Source organism: Tubulanus polymorphus, chromosome 2 (assembly GCF_964204645.1).
Source record: "Tubulanus polymorphus chromosome 2, tnTubPoly1.2, whole genome shotgun sequence".
NCBI lineage: Eukaryota > Metazoa > Nemertea > Palaeonemertea > Tubulaniformes > Tubulanidae > Tubulanus > Tubulanus polymorphus.
Window position 1 is genome coordinate 13,311,250 of NC_134026.1, and position 7,275 is coordinate 13,318,524.

A 7,275-nucleotide genomic window follows, 5' to 3' on the forward strand; every position below is an offset into this window, starting at 1 on the left:
ATTTACTAATAGAATTAATCAATTGACTCATTTAGGGATCATAGTTCATTAAAGTCCTAAAACTCGCCATAAATCTTCGATAAATTTAAGCTGAAAATGATCTCAACCATCCGCCATGTTGGCTGCATATTGTTCGCAGTAAATGACGGATTCGGACTAATTGTAAGTCTGAATTCGTGATATACGGTTGAGTTTGACGCTCGAGGTCGTCCGGTAATTTGTAAGCTTTTCGGGATATACTTTTATCAATGGATGACAATGATTTGCATTATTCTTGTCGCTGTTTAGACCCGGTAATTACACGGGATTAATTCATAATAAATCACTATATGCAAATTCGAAATGGTCAGACGCTGAGTTATATTTCTGACAGAAATGAAAATTACGTTTATAAGCTGTTAGTGGTCGAATCTGAGAGGAGTTTCATTTTTTGAAAAAATTTTGGCTGGAATGTGGAAAATTTATAATAATAATAATAATCAAGAGAACTACAAGAGGGTTTCTGCGAAAGCAGCAGAAACCCTAATTAAGAATTAAATAGACCTACAACAGAGAATGATTAGTATAGCTGATGAATATAGCCGATTTGTTTATGTGGTGTAGGTCAATACAAAACATTTTGACTGGAAATTAGAATTGGGTTAACTTTGAAAACAATTAACTATGTATCATTATCACAATATTCAAAAATTGGTAACCGTGTGCGATAACGATACATTTTTAGATGAACCTTTTTTTGATTCGTCCTTTAAAATTTAAAATGTTGTACGTTTAAAATGTGTGGTGAACCCCTTTAACTTTTGATAATATGTAGAGAGACTGAATAACTTGATTTGCTAGTCTGAGACATCGACTAGGTTTAATGGGGAGACGACAGGGGGGGGGGGGGGAAGAACATTTAATGCTTTAAAAAACAATTAAACTGTTCCAAACTCTATGCGTTTCATGATAGACTGCGCAGTTTAAAAAGAACTAGTAAATTCAAAGTTCTAATACAACTCAAAAAAGAGAATTGTGTGTATTATCGGCTCAATTTTTATCAAAACATTCAGTTGAATTGATTGCAAATTGTTTGTTGGATAAAAACATAGAGTAGTGAACATTCAAAGTAAAGTAATGCTTTGGGCCTAATTATTATCGTGATATTGTAGTTTCGAGCCTATAGGGCCACGTGTACATGATCAGGCAATTATTCCTTTGTTCATGCAACTAACTGTCGTATAATTATCTGCCACCACTACTCATACAAACTTCGCTCAGTGCATGCTGCATAGTATATGGACTCGTTCTTTTCGTTGTTTTGTAAGGTGGAATATTTGGAGCTCGGAAATGTGAATTGACTCTGGTAAGTATCATTCATTGAATGTATATAACATTTGTAATATTTGAAATATATGAAATATAGGACATAAAGCCTGAGTGACTCAGAATCGGATCAGCCATAATTATTGTTTAAAACGTTCCCATTACTTTTGTATTTGTTATAGAAACTGTTCCATGGAAGTTGACCATAATGTGAGCGCAGTGCAAAAGATCTTTTCCAATCTCGGACCTATGGCGGAAAAAATTAAAGAAATGTACAAAGTCTGTACATTTGGCAATCGTGTCGCTTCGAAATAGCGAAATTGCAGAAACAGGTTAGTTGATCTTGACTCATAGCCTTTACTGTGTGACTGTATTTCGATGGAAGATAATCATTTTCAATCTATATATTCACTGGTTTTCAGATATGATGATAACAGCAGAGCCTCACGTATTACCAAGGATTTTGAGAGAGAATGCGAAAGAATTGAAAACCGTTAAAAAGGTTCGTATTTTTTCTGAATCAAATTTCACTGTTAACTTTGTTTGTCTTTTCTGTTGACAAATGTATTTGGAACTTATGCATGTTATATTATATGTATGTAATATTATATAGTGTTTAGATTTACTCGCAGAGTATGCATCATCGCAAAACATAATCGATTTTGTTACACCATTAATTGTTCTCAATATTATTTATATTTCAGGGAAATATACGACCATCATCTGGGTGCTGCGGTTGAAAGGTTGCGAGGGTGGCAGCTTGTTGAAACATTTTATAATATTTTTATATATCATTTTATGATATTGAAAGGGGGTCTTACGAGAATCCATTATATGAAATGGTTCTTCAAAGAACCTCTACTAGGGGTTCTTCAAGGAACCCTACAAAAAAGGTTCTTTGAAGAACCTTTAGGGGTTCTCCCTGGGAGGCAAGCCCAAGAACCCCTAAAGGTTCTAAGGTAGAACCCTTTGTTCTAAGAGAGTATATGAATAACATATATAAATGAAACTCACATTCATGAATAATATATAAATGATCAATTTTAATAAAAAATTTGTTATTAAAATTGAGAGTAAACAAGTACACATTGAGAACAACAAATCATTCTTAAATAGAAGCAAAGATACTACAAATGTCAAATCTGTAGATTGTAAATTCAAAAAAAGTTAACAGAATTAACATTACATAAGAAATATTTAATTACAAATATTGAAACAATTACTAATAGATATGGTAAAAATTAGTTATTCACTTAGAATATGAAGGATTAAAAGGAAATAAATATAAATTCAGAACATATTTACCAGATAGATTTCATAGATTATCTAGTGAAGATATTGAAGAATTACATTCAGGTGATTTCTATTTTATATACAACAAGGTAAGAATGAAAAAGGAGACCATGATATAGATTTCGAATAATGTAAAATCAATTTTAATAAAAAAAATTTGATATTAAAATGGAAGCAAACAAGAAGTTCTACTATCTCAAAAAGCAAGACATAGCGATACTAAATCGCACTTAGAAAATAAATTGAAATTAGAATATAATAATGATATATTAGAAACTAAATTAGATGAATTAAAGAATGAAAAAGAAAATATATAAATGTGATACATGTAATCAATCATTCAGAAACAAAAGATATTATAAAGAACATTTAAAATCTAAAAATCATATTAGAAATATTAATAATGATATTTTAGGTCAAGAATATTTTGATTAAGATATTAATAAGAAACAAAGCACGATTAAAAGAATAAAAAAATAACTTAAACAATAAGAGACTATACATGGAAGATGTAAGAAATTATATTAATTCATTAAATATTAAAAAAAGATATTGAAATTACTGAAGCATTTAAAAATGGTATTGGACCAGCTGCAATTGAATTTAAATTTCATAAAGGCAAAACATTAGGAGAAAATAAAAAACATTTAGAAAATATGAAAAATATTATAAAAGTAATTCCAGACATAGAATATCCTAAAATTAGTATATCTGCTAAAGTTAAATTTATAAAATCTGAAGATAAACCTATATATAATATAAATTCTCATTTACAACATATTAGTTCAAAACAACATATGGATGATAAATTAAATAAATGTTATAATGAAGTAAAAAATAAAATAGAAGAGAAATATTTTGAAGGAACTGGTTTAATATTTGATGTAATAATATTTATGACGATACATGTATACAATACAAAATATAATAAATTAACTAAATCAAAACCAATTGATGAAAATAATTTATCATATTATACAGATGATAATATAAATGCATTAAGTTATATCAAACTACCATTTAAAACTAATGCTGTTATAAATATACAAAATGAAGATGATAAATGTTTTTTATTGTCAATTATTAGTTGCTTACATCTAACAGAGGATTTTATACATAGTTTCAGATTAAAGAATTATATAACATTTGAAAATAATTATAAGATAGACAGTTATCCTGTTAGAATTAAAAATATTCCGAAAATAGAAAGAGATAATAATGTAAAAATAAATGTATTCGATTTGATTAAATTACCAAACACAAAAGGTAATAATATTAAACATTATACATTAGAACCTTTGTATTCATCAAAAGATTATGATTCAAATGGTGTTATAGATATATTATATTATGAGAATCATTATATGTGGATAAAACAAATCGATTTATTTTTTAGATCTGAAAATAATCACAACAAAATATATCTATGTAGAAAATGTGTAACTAAATTCAGTAATGAAAGTGCATTATTAAATCATAAACAATAATGGAATAATCATGATTATTGTAAATTAGTTTTACCAAAAGAAAAAGATAAAATATTAGAATTAAAAAAATATGATTACAAGAATAAAGTACCATTTGTTACATATGGTGATTTTGAATCATTAAATAAAGAATTAACTGATCAAGATAGAAAAGAAATATATTATAAAAGAAACCAATTAAATACTAATGAAAATGAATTTTCAGAAGAACCACCAAAAACAAATACTATTAAAAAGATTCATCAATCAGCTGCAGCCTATGGATTATATATAAAATCAGACTATCCCGAACTAATTAAAAGTTAATATTATTATTATAGAAATGAAAATGTTATCAATCATTTGTGTGACTTATTAATTGAATATGAAATAAAATTTAATGAATTGTTAAATAAAAATATAGAAATTATAATGACAGAACAAGATAAAGCAGAATTTGAGTTTGCAGGTAAATGTTATTGTATTGCAACTTGTATTGTTAATGTATTGTTACTTACAAGCTCAGAAAATCAATTTTATACCAGTTATATTTCATTATTAATCAGGGTATGATGCACATTTATTCATTAAACAACTATGTCTAAAAATAGAAGAAATCAATAATGAAATAGAAAGATTAAATTCAAATAGATCAAAAGTTGTTGCTAAAATACCAACTTATAAATTTAAAATGTTAGCTAAAACTTCTGAAAATTATATATCTTTCCAATTTGGATGTCTAAGATTTATAAAAAATTATCAAAAATGAATTAAACCCTGAAAATCATATTCATACAGAAAAGTTAATGGTGACTCGGGAAGATAAATATAATTATGTAGTACATTATAGAATTTTGAAATTGTGCTGAAGAGAAATCTACGATAGGTATCGACCCTACTTGACCTTAATTTTTCAATAAGGGGTAGACATTTCACCTACCAAAATTCGTACACCTAGTATAATGAAAATGCATCGAGAAAGCAGGCTGATTCGTGCTATATATCAAAATGGCTACCCTGGCAGCAATATTTAAAACCCTCCATATACAATAGGCATAGACAGCTTACCTACCCTGATCCTCATACCAAATTTTGTGAACTGCATCGTGCAAACAAGAAATTCAAGACGGCCACCCCAATGGCAGCCATATTTGATCACCAATGAACTTTTTCACAATAGGGGTGGACATCTCGACAAACCCCGAATCTTCAAGCTAATTTTCGAAAAGATTCAGGCGAATTACTGTGTTGAATTCAATTCAATTCCATAGTGCCTGGCTTAGGCCTGTGCATTAAGGAGTCAATAAAGATTCGACTTTTTGAAAAACCAGCACAGATGCCTATTCAAATCACATGTAATTAAAAAATACAGTGCTTCTTAGTTTGATGTCCCTGTTTTCATCGCGCACGTGGTTTAAATTGTTGTTTACATCGAACGTCTTCAACAGCTGATAAAACCGCACCCGTGTCTGTCAATCATCTTAATTGATTCATATACTAAAATGCTAAACAATGTGTTGGTGCTGTGAAATGTATGCCTATACGGCAGAATTATACGTGCATGTCAATTTCTCTTTGATACAGTCCGTTTATTATAAGGCCTTATCGTTCTATTGTACACGTGTCACGTGGGGGTGCACGTACGAGTAGTTTTTGTCAGTTTAATAAATTTTGGGACGTCTCGTCGTTTATAGTATGGATTTCCTGGGAAGAACCGAATTGTGGAATTCCACGACATTTCTGGTCCCTCGAACCGGATCCAGGACCACGAAAAGACAGCAATGAATAAGCAACAGCGGAGCCGTAATGCTCATAGAGGCCTTGTAAAGGTAAATTTTGATAGTATTCGAACATTTATTGCTGCCCAGGACTTTGCGTCCGCCAACGACAATTTAGAAGAGCTAGAATTCCGCCTTGATCTCATTGCTCAGTTAAACTCAGACATTGCTGACGGTCTAGACGGCGATGAGTTCGTTAAATTTTTTGAGCCGTCGGAGACTGAACTTTCTGCGTGGCGTATAGAAGTCAAGAAAATGAGGCGCCAAATCGGAGATGTTTCTCGTGAATTGCCTAAACCCAACCCACAGGCGGAAGCCAAAGTTCACCTGCCTAAAATAGTTTTGCCGAAATTTTCGGGGGTGATTTTGAAGTGGCAAGGATTTTGGGACTCATTTCATGCTGCTAACGATTCATCAAAAACGTTATCCAACGTACATAAGTTCAATTACTTGAAGTGTCAGTTATCTGGGGAGGCGTTAGAGTGTGTTTCCGGCATTCCTTTGACGGACACGGGATACAAAGAGGCTGTTGAAATTTTACAATCTCGCTATGGGAAGTCGCATAAAGTGATAAGTGCGTACACTAAAGCTATTCTTGATCCCCCGAAGCCGTCATATTCTCGCGGAAGCATGCGTTGCTTCCATGATAAATTATGTATGTATGTCCGTTCCTTATCGACTCTCGGTAAGAACGACGATATTTTTGGTGGAGTTTTGATTCCAGGGATACTGGGTAAGCTCCCTCCGGATGCTAGAAAGAGTTTAGTTCGCATTTATGGTGATCGTGAGTATCAGCTGCGTGAAATTATAATGGGTATAGCTCAGGAAATTGTTGTGCTGGAAGCTGGGGAAGATCCGGGTTCCAAGTTCAAACAGTGTGATGATCCAGGGTCAACCATGGTCGCTGTCAGTCTCACAAAAAATACCGGTAGACCTAGGCCTCCAATGCCCAAACCGAAAACACGCCATTGTGATTCTGGTAGCCACATAGCCTTAAAGTGTGACACATACAAAGATTACGATTCTCGTTAACCCTATGCTAAGAGTTAAGCCTATGTTACAAATGTTTGGCGCGTTCGCACATGATATCACGTTGCGCTAGTACGCGCGGTTGTCGCGAATGCAGTGCTAAGCACCATACTTCGTTATGTAAAAAATTGTTAGAACCTCCAACGGGGGTAAAGTCCGATGATGTTAGTTTTGTAGGTCCCGCTCAACCGCAAATTTCAGCGCCACCTGTGGGTAACGGGCAGAGTACTTCAACTACTTTTATTGAAAACCGCCGTTTCTCAAATAGTAAATCATTCTAAAGATAGTTGTGCTGATTGTGGTATTATGCTGGACGACGGGTCACAGAGGACTTTCATTAAGCAGTCACTTGTTAATGCTCTGGAGTTGGTGCCATTTCGGAAAGAGTCCATTAGACTTTCTTG

At 32.1% G+C, this 7,275-nt stretch overlaps 1 long non-coding RNA gene across 1 annotated transcript; it reads left to right on the plus strand.

The window, feature by feature from the left end:
* Positions 1-1,249: 1,249 nt before the first annotated feature.
* LOC141900259 (uncharacterized) lies at positions 1,250-2,282 on the plus strand. The gene is made up of 4 exons (XR_012618672.1): positions 1,250-1,345; positions 1,488-1,637; positions 1,728-1,807; positions 2,010-2,282. It is a non-coding gene; the product is annotated as an uncharacterized LOC141900259 (long non-coding RNA).
* The last annotated feature ends 4,993 nt before the right edge of the window (positions 2,283-7,275 follow it).